Source organism: Pleurodeles waltl, chromosome 11, assembly GCF_031143425.1.
Source record: "Pleurodeles waltl isolate 20211129_DDA chromosome 11, aPleWal1.hap1.20221129, whole genome shotgun sequence".
NCBI classification, from domain to species: Eukaryota; Metazoa; Chordata; class Amphibia; order Caudata; family Salamandridae; genus Pleurodeles; species Pleurodeles waltl.
The window spans coordinates 761000948-761019685 of NC_090450.1; positions in this window are offsets into that span (position 1 = coordinate 761000948).

Consider the following 18738-nt stretch of genomic DNA (forward strand, 5'->3'; position numbering starts at 1 on the left):
CGCCTTGTCTAAACAATTGATTCCAAGGGCTCCCCAGTCTGGATTAACTATTACATTGATAGGTTTCGATGGAACACCTTCCCCTAGCCCATTGTCACAACCACTTGCATTCCATGTTGATAAATTTACTGCTCCATGTCCATTTTTGCTTTATCCATATACACCAGACAATATTGTGGGTCTTGATATGCTCAAGTATTTCAGGGCTACAAACCGATGCTCTCCTGAAGGGGTGTGTGTTATTTTGAATGATAATCATCCCATGATGGAAAGAGTTTGTCTTATTAAAGAGGATATTGCATTAGCTTCACTCCCTAGTACTTTGTGGGCTACTTCAGATACTGATGTGGGACAAATGATTATTCCACTGGTACATATTAGTGTCAAGGAGGGAGCTGTGTTGCCACGTTTGCCTCAATACAAAATTTCACAGGGTGGCGAACAAGCACTCACACAAATTGTGCATGATCTTATTGCAGTGGGAGATGTTGAGGAAGTTCCGTATAATGTTTGTAACAGTCCAATTCTTCCGATCCCGAAAAAGGATACTGATTCTAGGATTTACCGATTCATTATTGATTTACGAGAAGTCAATAAGATTGTGGTACCACAATATCCTCTGGTATCTGACATCTCAACACTTCTTATTTTGGTTCCCCCGACAGCAACTACGTTCTCTGTGATAGACTTGAAGAATGATTTCTTTTTGATCCCTATTCATCCTGAAAGGCGATATTTGTTTGGTTTTACTTTGAATAAATGATCATATGATTTTGCAGAGCTCCTCAAGGCTATCCTGAGAGTCCTAGTATTTATAGTCAAGCGTTAAAACGACAACTTGATTCTTTTGTTTTGCCTGAAGGTGTGGCTCTCATACAATATGTTGATGATATTTTGTTGGCAGCTGATACCCCTGAGCAATGTGAAAAGTGTACTTTGTTGTTACTTTCTTTTCTTGCTTCACACCATCATAAAGTGTCACGAAAGAAATTGAAATATTGTAGAGCAAAGGTAACCTATTTAGGTCACCTTTTGTCTAAGGAGGGCCGTGCACTTACATCAGATCATATTCAAGCAATTTTGGACACACCAGTACCCTCTACTCACAAAGATGTTCGTGCATTCTTTGATCTTACTTCTTTTTGTAGGCAATGGATATTAGGGTTTTCACACATTGTCAAACCTTTGCTAGCACTTTTGACTAAAGATACTCCAATGCCCCTCCCATGGACAGATGAATGTGAGACTGCTTTCCGGCAGCTACGACAAGCCCTTTGTTCAGCACCAGTTATAGGTACTCCAGATTAAATGAAGCCTTTTGCACTTTACGTACATGAGAAAGATGGATGTGCATTGTCAGTTTTAGTACAGACACATGGCGATAAACAGCGTCCCTGTGCATATTTTTCAGCAGTACTTGATCCTGTCGCTCGAGCGTTGCCTGAGTGTTTTCGTTCAGTTGCCGCAACAGCTGTGTCAATACGTCAGAGTGAAGGGATAGTTTTGTCACAGAAGCTGTTGGTGTTAGTACCCCATGCGGTTGATGCTCTTTTAAATCAATTAAAGACACAACATTTAACTAGCGCTTGCCTGACAGGATATGAATTGACATTGCTGGCTCTGCACATTACACTGAAGAGATGTGCAACACTAAATCCAGCCACTTTGTTGCCATATCCGGTGACTCAGCCTCAGTCACAAGGAACACATGATTGTATATTCCTTACCGAAGAACAGACAAAGGGTCGTATTGATTTACAAGAAACGCCCCTTCCAGATGTAAACGGGGAATTGTGGGTTGATGGGTCTTTGAAGTTGCCAGACGCTACGACCTCAGCTGCAAATGCAATCACCACAATACACACGGTAGTGGAGACAGCTCATATTCCACAGAAGTCAGCTAAAGCAGCTGAACTAATAGCTTTGACACGAGCATGTGAGCTTAGTACTGACTTATGTGTGAACATTTATACAGACAGCCGCTATGCTTTTGGAGTGGCTCATGATTTTGGTTTGCTTTGGAAGGAGAGAGGCTTTCTTACATCCCACGGGATGAAGATAATGCACGGAGAATTAGTACATAACCTCTTGACTGCATTGACATATCCAAAGAAACTAGCTATTGTGAAATGTAGTGCACACAAGAAAGTGACCGATAAGATAGGGCAAGGTAATGCCCTTGCAGACCGCGCAGCACGTCAGACTGTGATGCAGCGAAGTACTACCTCTATGTATGCAGTGAAGTCACAAGATGAACGTTGGCATAATGCTAGACAAGACTTATTAGATATACAGAAATCTGCTTCTGTGAAAGAACGTGAGCAATGGTCAGAAGAAGGAGAATTGGATGATGAGGGCTGTTGGCGGAATAAGCAGATGGATACATGGAAATTGCCTACAGCATTTGTACAACCTATGGTTCAGATGGCACATGGGCTGGCACATGATGGAGCTTCAACAATAACTAAGTTGCTTACGCAAGTTTGGGAGCATCCAGAAATTTCCCTTACAGCTAAGAGAGTAGTACAGTCTTGTTTGATCTGTTTACAATACAATCCTGGAAAAGGGACACAAACTCCTGCGGGAGGGTTTGCTACACCAACTGCACATTTCGAAGTTCTACAAATGGATTATATTCAGCTTGAACGCTGCAACAATTTAAAGTATGTCTTGGTGGTGGTATGTGCCATCAGTAAATGGATAGAGTCATACCCCACAAAGGATAATACTGCCATTACCACAGCGAAGGTGCTTTTGAAATAATTTTTCCCTAGGTTTGGTGTTTGCAGACTTTTATGGAATGATAACAGACCTCATTTTGTTGGGAAGTTATTAAGTATGTCCTGGAAGGATTATGGATCAGACAGAAGTTCCATGCGGTTTTCCACCCACAATCAGCAGGGTTGGTGGAAAGGTATACTGCTACTTTGAAGCTGAAGTTAGCAAAGATACAGGCTTCCACATCCTTAACTTGGCCGGATGCATTACCGTTGGCATTATTGTCTATTAGGTCAGTGCCACACTCTCGAATAGGCCTTACGCCCTATGAAATAGTATTTGGAAGGCCAATGAACATTTCGGGAGTTCCTGAGCCAAATTCTGTATATGATGTACCTTGTGTCCTGATGAATGATTATTTGGCACAGTTAACTGACAATTTGGTTTCTATTCATCAACAGGTTCGAGAAACACTTCCTGACAGATCTACAGGTGAAGGCCATGAAGGCCATGAACTCCGACCTGGTGACCAGGTGATGATTAAGTCCTTTGAAAGGTCAAGCAGCTTGGAACCAAGGTGGCGAGGCCCAGAGCAGGTGCTCCTTGCGACAAGGACAGCAGTTCGAGTGACAAACCAAAAGAATTGGGTCCATAGTACTCACTGCAAGAGAGTGCTATCTACCTTGGTGGAACCTGCTGTGCTGACCGATCATCGAGAGATTTTGACTACGGAGAAAGGCCTGACGAACCTGCGGAGTTCTTCCCGGACCATATGATTTCTGGAGTGTCGCAATATAATTTGAGACCGAGGAAAGACCCCGTAGTGCTGGAGAAAACTGGTTGAGCTACCGCCCTGGGTTAGTGAAACGGAGAGCCAATGTGGCAAGAGGGGGGGAATCAGCCATGCATTAGAGTAGTGACACCCGCCTTGGCCCGTGGTGAAGAAATCAGCGGCTGCCCAGGGATAAGAGCTCCAACGATTGTTTTTCATTAATTTCTGAAAGGGTCGATTATCACTGTTGCTAAAATAAATAACAAACTGATCATTAGTACTATGGGGCTTGTTGTTGTTTTGGTGGTTATAGCAATAATCACCTGGTTTGTTGAAAAGAAGACTCCTGCTCGTGAGTTTTTTGTTGCCACTACTCCAGTACCGGAGGATCACTATTACTTTACGCTTCCCTATCAGGAGCAGAGGCACCGTCAATCGTACTTCGATAATACTTTCATTCAGATGTTGCATCATACTCATAATGCTACAAATACTACTAACTGTTGGGTATGTGGAATGATACCTGCACATCAAAAGAAAGAACACCTTTCATTCCTCTTCCTTTTTCACACAATTGATCTTGCAAGCTTGGTATACGCTTTTGTTTGCATCTGGAAAATGTACAGAGGGCGGACTTCTTTTTCGCCTTAATAAAGTATGCTACCAAGACAAAGATGGGTATCCGCAAGCCAAAGGAACTAAATGGGAATAGGAAGAGTATCAACCGGACAATGTTTCAATACCATATGTCTTCACAAATATAAGACACTCTGACAAGAAGGAACAATTTGTGATTTCTTTTACAAAAACTAAAGCAGATATATGTATACGTAGCATTGGGCGAATTCTGGTGGGGCTAAGCGATTGTACCTTGATTTGAACTATTGAGGGTGTAAATAATAGTAGTTTTACAGCTTCACATAATACATATTTTGTTTGTGGTAACTATGGATATTACCAACTACCTGTTGGGTGGTCAGGTGTGTGTTATGTATCTTTTCTATTACCCCCTGTGTTTTTGGCACCTGCATCATATCACTGAGATTTTTAACTGTTCAATGACATCATTAAAAATAGATATAAAAGGTCAATAAGTACAAATGAGGTAGACCAAACAGACACTAGCCTGCAACAATATGTTGATTTTAATTTAGGGTTGTTCTCCTTTGTGGGTGCTGCGTTAAACAGTAGGAAAGTGAGACGATTGACTAGGGTTGTGGAAGCTGTTACCAATCTGGCAGCTCTGGCATTTGGGAATATTATCGAGGAGCTCCAAATTGCGAGGATTGTAGCGCTCCAAAATCGTATGGTACTAGATGTGATATTAGCTGATCGAGGTGGTGCATGTCGCATCATCGGTCGTAGTTGCTGCGTTTTCATTCCAGATCACTCACCTTCAGTATATGATGCAATATCTAAATTGCATAAAATTGCTGCAGAAATCCACACAGAGACTGGTACTTGGACTTTTTCTGGATGGTTTTGGGCTCTTGTTTCCGCTTGGGGCTGGAAACTACTGACTATCCTGTGTGTAATGATTGCAATATTTTTTCACATGCAGTATCTGTATTCAGTGTGGTCCAATGTTCTGCTCCATGTGTATTACTGCTTGTATGCCTACCAAAAGAAATATTACAGAAATGAAAGCACAACACATGTTAGATAAGGAAATAGCTGAAATGATGAGCATAAATATACAAGATGAATATTTAGATTATCCCAGAAAGCTAATGCTGAAACGGTCTGTTGTAGTTTAGTAACAATTAGATTAAGCATTAGCAGAAGACATCTTGTATTTAGCAACTATTGTGAACATTTCGCGGAATCCATTTTGTATTCATGGCAACCATTTTCTCTGCCATGTGCTCGCCATGTGCTCTGTCCTACCTTTCTGTTAACTACTCTTGAAACTCTGTCTAGTGACAAGTTATATTTAGCATCTCCCACTTTCGCATATGCCCAGTAAGATCTGCAGCTGTTAGTAATCAGTAACAGATAGTAATGTGTCAACTAGTCCTTGAAAACTGTTAGCCCCTCCTACCTGTCGACTGTGCATTTCCATATGACCTTATATGTATGTAAGTCTTGTTTCTATAATTGTATCACCTTCTTTTACCCCCTGCGTGGGTATAAAAGGACCATGCTCTCTTAGATCAGTGTGCTACTTCAAACATTACTGAAGGGTGCTGTTTGAACTGTGGTACCACCTCATGAGGTTTAATAAACTTTGTTTTTTTATTTCAGTTTCTGTGCCAACTTCTTCCTATATGGTCTGAGGACTGTGCAGAGAAGGGTGAACCCCTTGCACTAGTAGGCCTTGCTCTGGCTTACTTCAACACCATATAAACATTACTGTACAGTTGAGTTGCAATGTTTGATCCTTGTTAAACTAATACATTTTTAAATCATTTGACATACACCATATTTGTATTTTTTCAAAGTGTGTTTATTGCAGTGCTCAGAAGAAGAGGGGGTAGTGCAACGAGCTTGAGTGATGATGGAGAAATGGCCAGGTTAGAGTCCAATCTATTTGTATCATAGGTGCATTGTCCAAGGGGGCATAGGAAGGGGAGAAATGGAAGTTCAAGGTGGACAGGGCGACAGAGTGGGACACAAGGGTGACAATCAGGAGAGTCTTATTTCCTGGTGGGGGTCTTGGCAATAGTGTCTGGCTTCTGCCTGGATCGCAGGGAACGTTTGTGGGGTGGTTCTCCTTCTACAGGGGGAAGGGTGCTGGTGGCCTGTTGGTCATGTAGTGGGGTCTCATGTCCACTAGCGGCAGCAGAGGTGGAGGGCTTTTCAGTGTTCTGGCTAGTGTCAGGGGCCCGGTGGTGTCTGCCAGCACTCACGCAATGGAGTCCACAGTGGTGTTAATGGCCTTCAAGTCCTCCCTGATCCCCAGGTACTGTCCCAGCGTATCCTGGGAATGTTGGTATGCTCCCAGGATCTCAATGAGTGCCTCCTGGAGGGTTGGTTACCTGGGCCTGTCCTCCCCCTGTCACACAGCAGTCCTCCCAGATTCCCTGTTGTCCTGTGCCTCTGTCCCCTGAACTGTGTGCCCACTGCCACTGACCCCAGGTCCCTGATTGTCATGGATTTGTGGTGTGCCCTGGGGTCCCTGCAGTGGTGGACACTCTGCAGATTGACGTGTCCTGGGGACAGTGGTATGGACCCGCTGGGTGGTTGCTGTGCTGGTGTTTTCTGAGGGGGGAGATTCTGTGGTGATATGGGACTGTGGCAGGGTAACCGACTGTCCAGAGGTCCTTAATGGGCCAGGTTGGTCATCGTGATCCAGGCGTGCAGAGCTGCTGTCATCACTGTGGGCCTCTTCTGTGGGGGGGTTGAATGTTGGTGGCACCTCCTCTCCAGTGACGTTAAGTGGGGGTCCTGTGGGGATATAAATGTAGGCCCATATTTATACTTTTTGACGCAAAACTGCGCTAACGCAGTTTTGCGTCAAAAAAATTAGCGCCGGCTAACGCCATTCTGAAGCGCCATGCGGGCGCCGTATTTATTGAATGACGTTAGCCGGCGTTAGCCGCCGGCGCCGTCTGGTGTGCGTTAAAAAAAACGACGTACACCAGGCAGCGCCGGCGTAGGTGGAAAATGGAGTATGGGCGTCCAAAAATGGTGCAAGTCAGGCTGAGGCAAAAATATAGCCTCAACCCGATTTGCGCCATTTTTTTTTCACTCCCAACCCCCATTGAAATGACTCCTGTCTTAGCAAAGACAGGAGTCATGCCCCCTTGCCCAATGGCCATGCCCAGGGGACTTCTGTGCCCTGGGCATGGTCATTGGGCATAGTGGCATGTAGGGGGGCACAAATCAGGCCCCCCTATGCCACAATTTTGTTTAAAAAAAAATACTTACCTGAACTTACCTTAATGTCCCTGGGGTGGGTCCCTCCATCCTTTGGTGTCCTCCTGGGGTGGGCAAGGGTGGCAGGGGGTGTCCCTGGGGGTAGGGGAGGGCACCTCTGGGCTCATTCTGAGCCCACAGGTCCCTTAACGCCTGCCCTGACCCAGGCGTTAAAATCCGGCGCTAATGCGGGTTTTTTAGACCCACCCACTCCCGGGCGTCATTTTTGCCCGGGAGTATAAATACGACGCATATGCATCAGAGTAATTTTTTAAGACGGGAACGCCTACCTTGCATATCATTAACGCAAGGAAGGTGTTCACGCAAAAAAATTATGCTAACTCCATGAACTTTGGCGCTAGACGCGTCTAACGCCAAAGTATAAATATGGAGTTAGTTTTGCGTCGAATTTGCGTAAAAAAAAAACACGCAAATTCGGCACAAACGGAGTATAAATATGGCCCGTAGTGTCTTTGGGGTGCCATGAATGTGGAGTGATTGGTTGTATGTCAGAACAACGCATGCTGGAAGAACGCATGCCTGAACAACGAGGTCGGAACAATGACCGCATGGTTACCACTAATGCCTTTACAACAAATGCCTTACCAACGATTTTTCATTGTAAAGGCATTCCTGGTAAAGGCATTTGTGATAGGCAGCAGGCGTCCCCCCTGGCCACCCCCCCCCACCCCTAAAAATTACTGCAACCACCCACACCCTCCCCTAAAACCACGCCAAACCCCCACCCTTGCCCCTAACACTACCCCAACCCCCACCTCGTCCTTAAAATTACCGCAAACCCCCACTCTGCCCCTAAAGGAACACCAACCCCCACCCCATCCATGAAACCTAAAGTACCCCCCCCTTAAACCTAAAACCACCCCACCCCTAAAACTACCCTGAGCCCCCCACTGCACCCCTAAAACCTAAAACCCCGCTCCTAAAATTACCCAACCCCCAACCCACCCCTAAACCCTAAAACAACCCCAACCCCCACCCCATCCCTAAAACCTAAACTACTGCAAGCCCCACCCCTAAAACCTAAAACCACCCCAAAACCCCTTCCCCTAAAACAACCCCGAGCCCCCACCCCACCCCTAAAACCTAAAACCCCCACCCCACCCCTAAATTTACCCGACCCCCAACCCACCCCTAAAACCTAAAACAACCCAACCCCCACCTCTAGAATTACCGCAACCCCTCACCCCACCCCTAAAACCTAAAACCACCCCGACCCCCACCCCTTAAACCTAAACCACCCCAATCCCCCACACCACCCCTATAAACCTAAACCACCTAGACCCCCACCCCACCCCCAAATACTAAAAATACCCAACCCCCACCCCGCCCCTAAAACTAAAAATACCCCCAAACCTAAACCGCCCGACCTCCCACCCCTAAAACTAAAAATATCCCGACCCCCAGCCCCGCCCCTAAAACTAAAAACACTCGCTCCCTGCCCCTAAACCTAAACCGCCCCAACGCCCCCTCCCCTAAAACTAAAACCCAACCCCCGCCCCTAAAACTAAAAATACCCCGACCCCCCACCCCGCCCCTAAAACTAAAACCCCAACCCCAACCCCCACCCCTAAAACTAAAACCCCAAACCCCCACCACTGCCCCTTAAACTAAAACCCCGACCCCCCACCCCTGCCCCTAAAACTAAAAACACCCCTCCTCTCCCTCGCCCCTAAACCTAAACCGCCCGACGCCCCTCCCCTAAAACTAAAACCCCAACCCCCCACCCCGCCCCTAAAACTAAAAATACCCCGACCCCCCATCCCCGCCCCTGAAATTAAAACCCCAACCCCACCCCACCCCTAAAACTAAAAATAACCCTGACCCCCCAACCCCGCCCCTAAAACTAAAACCCCAACCCCCCACCCCCGGCCCACTTACCTGACTCATCGCGTTGTTCTCCTCAGCCGAGAGTTGTTCAGCACATGTGTGGTTAAGGCACAAAACAATGAAGTCGTGGTTAATGAAACCGTTGTTCCGCTTTCGTTGTCCACGACTTTGTTGTTATGGAGTCGGCATTCATGGCGTTTCCCGGTGTGAGTGGTATGTGTGTGGATGTGTGGGGTGATGTCTTGTGGTGTGTGCTGTGAGGTGTGTGGATGGTGTATGGGTGATGGTGTTCTGTGGCTCAGACTGAGTGGGTGCTCCTGGCTTGTCTCTCTCTCTGTTAGCAATCTTTTTTTTTTAAATGTTTGTGGGTAATGTGGGTGTGTGTTTTATAGGGGGTCATTCCGACCCTGGCGGTCATAGACCGCCAGGGCCGGGGACCGCGGATGCACCGCCAACAGGCTGGCGGTGCATCCAGGCCAATTCTGACCGCGGCGGTAAAGCCGCGGTCAGAAAAGGGAAACCGGCGGTTTCCCGCCGGTTTTCCCCTGGCCTGAGGAATCCTCCATGGCGGCGCTGCAGGCAGCGCCGCCATGGGGATTCCGACCCCCTTCCCGCCAGCGGGTGTCGTGGGGCCCCTGCAGTGCCCATGGCATGGGCACTGCAGGGGCCCCCTAACAGGGCCCCACAAAGATTTTCAGTGTCTGCATGGCAGAAAATCGCAACTGCACCCGTCGCACCCTTTCCACTCCGCCGGCTCCATTCGGAGCCGGCATCCTCGTGGAAGGGGGTTTCCCGCTGCTGCTCTTTTGACCGCGCTGCGGTATTCTGTCGGGGGAACTTTGGCGGGCGGCCTCCGCCGCCCGCCGAAGTCAGAATGACCCCCATAGTGTTGTGGGGGTGTAGGTGTGGTGTGTGTATGTGTGTGAAGTCTGTGTAGTTTGAATTGTCCAATGTGGTGTAGTTTTGTAAGTGTGTGTGTATTTTGAGAGCGGCGGTGTGTACCGCCAATGGTTTACTGCAGTTGAAAGACCGCCACAGTGATTCATGGGTCCTGATACTGTGGGAGTATTTCTGTTGGCGTAACGGTGTGGGTTTTGGTACCACCAGTTTATCACTGACCTTTGGTCTGGCAGACTTGTGTGGGTGGCTGTATAGTGGCAGATTTCTCTGTGTGGGTCATAATACCCGTAGCGGTATACTGCCGCGGTCACTGTATGTGGGCGGCCGTCAGCACGGCAGTAGGTGGCATTTACCACCAATGTTGTAATGAGGGCCTAAATGTAAAATGTGCTTTCTAGCACGAAAAAGTGAAAAGCCTCAATCCCAGCTACCTGGTCACAACTGACCGAGGTAAAGTCAGTGTTTAAGGCTGACTGCGATGAAGCGTGGGTCGGCTATACTGAGCGGTAGGCCTCGGTCACAATTTTATCTTCACAATTAGTCACCTCTTTGGTTCTTTTTCTCTCGGCAGGCTTGCTTGTGGTTCAACAATGGCTGCTTCCTTCAGCACGAGGACTCAGTGAAATCTAGGAAGTCTTAGTTCTTGTTGTCAAAGGCGAGGATCTCTGAAGCTTCAGTGGGGCAAACCTGAATTTCAGGTCAGATCAGGGATTGACATTGTTGACTTGACCATCGACAACAAGTCAGTCAACTTAAGGAGCTTTATACTAAAAATTCTCCAAATGGTTTCAAACTTTCAGAGCTTCTTCCAGAAGGTCATGTTTGGGGCCTTGAAAGGTCCACATCACCAGCCAAAGTTCCAGAAGCTCTGAGTTGCTCCTTGGAGAGTTGAGACAACACCTGGGTTGCACCTTGATTCCACCTGGGTCACACCTGGTTTGCACCTGGGTGAATCCTTAAAAGTCCAGTTGAGCTAGTCAGCTGGGCTTGTTTGTGCAGGACTTGATGAAGGTGATTCTTGGTAGCTCTTGTGTACCAGTTGCTTTCAGGTAGTCCACTCCTTAATCCTTCTGAAGCTAGGCAAAATCCTCTTTTGTGAAGCCCAAGGTGTGTAGCAGATGTAGTCATTATGAGTGCAGTCCTCTTGGAGTGCAGACCAGTGGTTCAGAAGGGCAGTCCTTCTTCTCTTGGTATATCCAAGCAGGGATCTGATCTGCTGGGCAGCTCTCACATATTTATCCAGGTTTCTGGGCTGACAATCAGGGGGGCACCCCTGACCGATGGGGTAGAAGGTGCCACCCTTTGTGATGTCATCTTTCTTAGAAGTGTGGAGTACTTTATTCCTAGAAAATCACTGTTTCACAAAAATCCAAAATGGAGAACATCTCTCCTGGAGGTTCAAGTCTGGCTAACCCAACCCACAGTTATGGCCAACATTTTCCTACACTCCCCTACCAGCCCCTCTCCTAATCTAATGAGAGTGGCTCACATTTGGCTGTGGGTGCAGGGCGTGGGGATGGGCCTGGGTCCTGCACTATCTGTCGTTCTTCCTTTGAAGACAAGTTTGGTTACCCACTACCTTCCTTTCCTGGCATCTGTAGCAGCAGATCTCCTCCCACCAGATGGCCCCTTTGTCTCAGCCCAGACCACTTCACACCTAATCAGAGAAGCTTATCTCAGCCTGTTAAAGGCTGACCAATCAGAAGAGGCTCATACAGGGCTGTTTTTAGGTAACTTTAGGGGCTCAGTTTTAAATCTGCTTTCGTGCAATGTTTATAATAAATCTAACCTTGGCAAATTGTTGAAATTATTGTAATGATTATTTTGGCCCTTTGAATGATCGTTCTAACTTATTCCTGTCAAAAGGTAGACATCATTAACATTTAATAAAGCCCTCTCATATTAGCCTATTGAGCTAGCAGTGCTATAATGGGAAAATTGAATTGGCAATTTTTCCCTAACCGGGCATATAATACATATTTTATAATGTCCTTGCTTATTATCACAGTGCACCCTACCCTTGGGGCTTATAAAGTAGACTTTAGGGGTGTTGTACATGTAAAAAAGGTTGTTTTAGACTTTAGAAGTACTTTTAATTATAAAGTCGAATTTGGACACAGTTTTATTTTAAAAGTAAGCTGCAAGACAGTAGGCACCACAGCATTGCACCCTTCAATGCCTCGAGTCCACTGGGGGATCTAAATATACATGCTCTACCATCTGTAATCAAGCCTAATTACCATTTACCATTTGAAAAGAGCACTGGCCTTGGGCACAATCAGAATCAGTAACCGCTAGTATTAGTGAAAAAATGGGGATGATCACGGCAAAAGGATGACTTTCTTACACTAATGCTGGTATATTCCCATAGGGGAATATGGAATATGTGTTTCTGCCATGACATAGGCATGAGTCATGGATTACTGTCTTTTTGGATCGGGGGGGCATCCAAAGAGCTACCCTCATAGTTCTGGTATGTTAAAGACTTCACCAGAAGCAAAACAGCACAAGCAGGGTGGTGGCAGCATACCATGTAGTAATCAGCAGTAAGGACCATGAGCATTGTAACCTGGGTCACTGGAGAGAGACCTACAGTCTCATTCACCTCTTCTAAAGTTCTGCAGCTGTGTGTTCAGCTCACCCCTGCCCAACTTCAGGTCGATATGCAAGAGTATGCGTGATAAAATCAAGTGCTGAATGCATATGCCCGTGCAAAATACACACTACACATTGGGTGAAATGCATGAACAGTGTGCACATGGTAGTCTGTGCTGGGGGATGTTAAATCTGACACACTCTAGTACAGTAGAGATGGGCTTTAGTATTGAACAGTGTGGGCAGACTGAGTGTGTGTGCTGTATGTGAGTATGATTGTGGTACCATAATACATGTGGTTTACAGTACTGGGCACTGAATATGCTGTGACTGTATACTGAGTGCAGACATTCTTGCACTTCTACACAACATGGGGGGCTTTTAAATCCTTTTTTGGGAAATACCATGCCTGCCTGGGGAAACATGAGGAGTAGAGTGATCGCTACAGTCCAAGTTTGAAAGTCAGGCAAAGCTGCAAGCTTGGTGGGGCATACAGTGGAAGATGGGAGAGCCAGGCTGCCTCTCTGCCTTCCTAAGTGTTTTATGATGCAGTGATAAATCACAAGGGAGAGGCCTGGACACATCCCAGGAAGAGAGATTGGGATGAAAAGGAAATAAAAAAAAATGGGTCAGAGGGCCAAAGTTCAACCTTTTGCACATATGACTATGCCTGCCATCCAGGTGTGTACCCTGGAATCTCATCTGAATCTTGTTGTGGGATCTACCATCTGTCAGTCTGCCCTGCCAAGTGGTGCCACCCCACGCCAGGACCCCTGTAAGTGGGCCTAAGGTCTTTTCCCCACGGCACCAGTTCCCGCCATCCTGGTTCTGGCGGTGGACACCGCCAGAAACAGGCTGGCAGGAAGGGGGTCGGAATCCCCATGGCGGTGCTGCAAGCAGCTCCGCCATGGCGGATTCCCTGGGCCAGGGGAAAACCGGCGGGAAACCGCCGGTTCCCTTTTTCTGACCGCGGCTTTACCGCCTCGGTCAGAATAGCCCAGGAGCGGTGCTTCCGCCGACCTCCGCCATGGCGGTCATGGACCGCCAGGGTCAGAATGACCCGAAGAGTGTCAATTTCCTTGTTGTAAAACCTATGCAGCCCCAGTAAGCCTCACTGAATGGATACAAAGTAATTGGTCTAGGTTTGGCCAGCCAGACATATGCACTAGATCTCCCATATATTGGCATATCAATGCCATCTTCATGGGCAGTAACCAGCCTATGCAGCATTTATGTCTTGCTTTCATGATGTGCAGCGCAGCAAACAACCTTGCAGCCTTGTGTAAAAGGGGAAGGGCAGGAATGCACAATAATTCCATGATACATTGCATTCCTGTCCTTTCCTACTGGTGGCATATTTTTGTCTGCCTAGCACCCACATAGGCACACTTGAATCATGGTGTAAGGGGTTCTGCATTGTAGGCAAAATAGTTAATGTGCTGGTAAGGACAGCTGCCTGCATAAACATGCTGCTGAGAGGCTCTTTGTTTGTATACTGCAGATTGCAGCAAAGGAAGAATGAGTTAACAAATTTGTGAAAATAGATTGTTTTCTCCTGGTTTAGGTTCTCCTGTGAAAGTGATGCTTTATGACACGTTTAAAGGTCTAGCACTGATGCCAAATCTGTGAAGCTGTCAAAATAAAAGGGTTGATGCAGTGAGACACCCAGCGTCCTACTATGGAATTGCTCTCTACCGCATAGTAAGGTAAGTCAGCAATGTGTGCTTCCTTACATAACTGAAGATTACCTAATACATGCAGAGCCACACAAGCTACCATTGCTCACCTTTACACATCTAACTTAGGTTTTGCCTTGACTGTGCCCCGCTTGCATGATGCAAGACCAACAGCAGAAGTCTACATATCCGGCCTATGGGTATTAATTACCATTTACATATCAGATTGAGTGGGGATCAGTGGTGTAAGTGAAATGCATGGTTCAATTTTGTGCCTAAATAGATGTTTAGTACACCTCTACTGAACTTACTTGGGTTAGTTTAACATATTGTAATTGGAGTAGTCATCGTAATGAAGGTATATTGTACGTGTATTCATACAAAAAATATGTGTAGGGATAGACAGGCACTTATGATTACATAACAATATTAGTTATAATATGTGATATGTGATGTGCATATCATACTTGCCCTAATATGAGATACAATTTTCTCCCTAGCTCACATGACATCAGACAAGGCAAAGGCATATGTCCTGAAAAGACACTGTATGGCTGGATCCAGAAGATTACACAAGGCTATCGGAGAATGGGCTGCACTTGTTATATGGGCAAGTCTGCTGGCAGCTTGGAGAGGACATCACTTGCCACAGGCTCAGAAGAGTCCCAGCCTTACACCTTCTCAGCATTCCACTCAGCAGGCAAACATTTCACACCACATTCCAGGACCCTCAGCAGGAGAGCAGCTGAAAGCCACTGGACAAGGCAAAGTTGGAGGTTCCGTACAGGACAATTTTCCTGTGTTGCTTATGAAGAGGGTGCATGGGATGGACTGGTGGAATGCCAAAATAGAAAGAAGCAGAAGTGGCTGGGAGATATTTTACAGAAGAGCCAGGAGGCATTGGAGTGGATTGCACCACAGATTTGAACTCTCCCAGTGGACACCCCCTTTGTGTATTTTTAGTAAGTTTTTCTTATGGTAGGTTAAGTGGGTTAATTTTTTGTGTTTGAAAATGAAAAAAAAAAAACATTAAAAAAAATAAAATACCAAAAACATTATGGGCCTCATTGAGACCCTGGCGGCCGGCGGTAAGGTGGCAGTAACACCGGCGACAGGCTAGTTGTATTCCGCCAGCTATTATGACCGTGGTGCAATATCCACGGCCATACCGCTGGCCCCTGCACTAATCCCCAGGGCACCGCTGCCCTGGGGATTTTGAGTCTCCAACCGCCATCCTGGCCACAGCGGTAAACACTGCCATGAAAAGGCTGGTGGTAAGGGGGACTTGGGGTGCCCCTGGGGCCCCTGCACTGCCCATGGCATGGGCAGTGCAGGGGCCCCCAGGCATAGCCCGATTGCGCATTTCACTGCCCGAATTTCGGGCAGTGAAATGCTCAATGGGAGCTACTGCACCCGCTGCACATCAACATTGCCGCCGGCTCTATTATGAGCCGGCAGCAATGTTGATGTGACTTTTCGCTGGGCCAGCGGACTGTAACACTGTTACTGTCGCTAGCCCAGCAGAAAAGTCAAAATAGGGAGCCAGAAATATCGCCAGCACTGGCGGTATTCTGGCGCCCAGTACCTCTGCGAGGTTGTAATGAGGGCCTGTATTTGTTAAGGCTTCTTTGTGTAGTTAGTATATGTTTAGGATGTAGTTGATGTTTGTATTGTAACAAGCTAAGTGTATTGGGGGTGAGGGGTTAAGATTTAACTTCTCAAGTGTCAATAGTGATTAAGATAGGTTAGTGTTAGATGAGGTAGTATAGGCTAGTGTTAATGATAGTTAATGTAGGTTAGTCAGGTTTAGTGTTTTTAGATATTAGGTTTAGCGTTTAAAAAATATTCATTACCGTCTATTTGGATGCTTTTATTTGTCATGAATTGGTACTATTGAACTAGGTGAATACATGATGCTCGATTTGTCATGAGTATATTGTAGGAATAACTGAATGGCTTCCTCACATTAAAGTTATCTTTGTGTTGGAGGCGGTGCATTCTGGTTGGCTGAGGCAGGACCCTACCCAGGCAGAACCCACCACTCCCATCAAGGGTCGGTGATTACACCTAATGTGTAACCTGAGCTCACCCATGGCTGTCTTGGCACAGAGCAGTCAGGGTTATCACAGAGGCAATGTGTAAAGCAAGGACACAGCACTTTCCTGCCGGAACCACACTGTGTGGCAGAAAGGAGACCACACACATTGTGTGAAGTCTCATTTCTACCACACTGTGTATGTACAAAAAAAATGTATTCAACACACACCCGGTCAACAGATTACAGGTATAATGTGACTCTAGGCCTCTGCCCTGATTTTCAATGGAAGCCGTGATTGGAGGCCCAGTTGTGTTAAACACTACTACTGTATGAACACATGAGGAAACCAATACTTTTCCTCACCGCATTAGGTGCCAAACATTGTCATCACAAGACTCACCCCGGAATTCACCACAATCAGTGTAACAAATACATTCAGTTTGCAACCTGGTTCCCAGTGTTAGCAGCAAAATGTATATACAAGGTTTACCACCCTTTCGTGTACCCCTGCAGTTGCAGCCACACTAGTAAGACGTAATGCCAACTGTACAAACTTCCTGACAGGATAAACGTGACCAGCAGCATCACAGTTCTGCCTTCGCATTAATGTGCACTGACTTCTGAACATCCTCTGTCACAAGTATCAGCTGGTGCATGTTCACGCTCACTTGAACACACTCACCACTAGCACCCTTATACAATGCCCTGATCCCTGGATAGTAGAGGCCACTGTGTTTGTGAATACCCTGAAGTCCCAAACCACCCCCCACCAACCAATAAGCTTCAGCTATTGCGCCCATCCACGAACAAAAGATTGCATCAACCTTTCCTTGGTTACTTGGTCGTTTGTGGCTAGTCACCAGTCTCTGGGTTTTAGGGTCAAGGTGGAGGATAAGAAAGATAATTAAGGTGGAGGCATTTGTACCTCTGCAAAAAGGAAGCACATTGTCAGGGGTCTGATGATCTAAGTCGCCCTGACCGAATGTTCACTCACAAGCAAATTCCCAATGCGATACTTTTTCAGAAAGAGGCAATCCCTGACTCCCCCATGAATGATGTAAATCCTGCACCCCTCTGAAAGGCACCTCATCTACCATGTGATGACTTGAGTTACACTAGTCCCTATGGTCACACTCGGAATTGGATTCCGTACCTCTCTGGAATGAGGCACACTGTATAGTGTGCAGTGACTTTAGATGCACCGGACTCCACGGTCACACACTTCGATGCAAGGTCAGCCATGTCACACCAGGCCAAGTACAGCACAACTCTGGTTGCACTCTCACCTCTAAGGGTTGCAGCCAATGAACAGGGCACCACACACAATAAGCATGCAGCTGAAGTTCACCCAAGTGAAGTGTGAAATACTCGATAATAGCTGCTCCACAGGGCCCAGCACCAGGGGATCCTGTCCACACCAACACGATGTTTCAGCATGCAGTAGTCTCCATGATGAAGGGCCACTCACCTGAAGTGTGGAATGTCTTTAGCAAGCTCCATACCAGGCAATCCTGGTTTCCAGACACAATACTCAGTCCAAACTAATGCAGCTGCTGTCAGGTGAAGTCCAACATCTGATGTAGGTGCCGCAAAGGGCACAGCTCTCCATATATTACGGGTCATGAATGTAAGACCCTCTGACCTCCATCAAGAGCCAACATTCCCTTGGAGAGTTACCATGTGGAATGCTACACAGCAGCAGGCAATCAGTCCCATGCCAGTCTCTAAGCTGAAAAGAAGAGTGGATCCCCTCCTCGGACAGCTATCCTCCTGGGCATGACAGATTCCTCGGGCAGTGTGCCCACGTGGTCCACCAGCGCTGGTACCACATCACCGTAAAGGTTACTCTGCCTTGCAGACATTCAGTACCCCTAGTTGTGCTAGATGGTTCCTGGTTGTTTCAAATGATTATCCTTTGAACTGCAGATGTATCCCCTAAATTTCCTAAATTTTGTCCACATATCTCCCATTTTCCATTCCCCTGGTGAGGTATAGTATTGCTACAGGTTCCCCGGTCTGCCACTGATGCAAAATTATAATTGTGTGGACGCACTCACACTCAACACATGAGCCCTCTCTGGGGCAGAGTAACATAAGTCGGCTATTTTGGTCTGTGTTGCATTACTCAACATTTATCAGTATACACAGGGTGAGGCAAGGTGTCTTTGCATGCCTTGATTACTGTCATTCAATGTATTGGGTTGCCCTTGTACATCCTTTGTGGCACAAGTACAGTGCAAATCCATGAGGAACATGGGCATGAGTATTTTGGTAGTACTTGTCCAACCATCCAGAGTTATGTATTGTTGATTATCTTTTGTGTGAACAGTGAG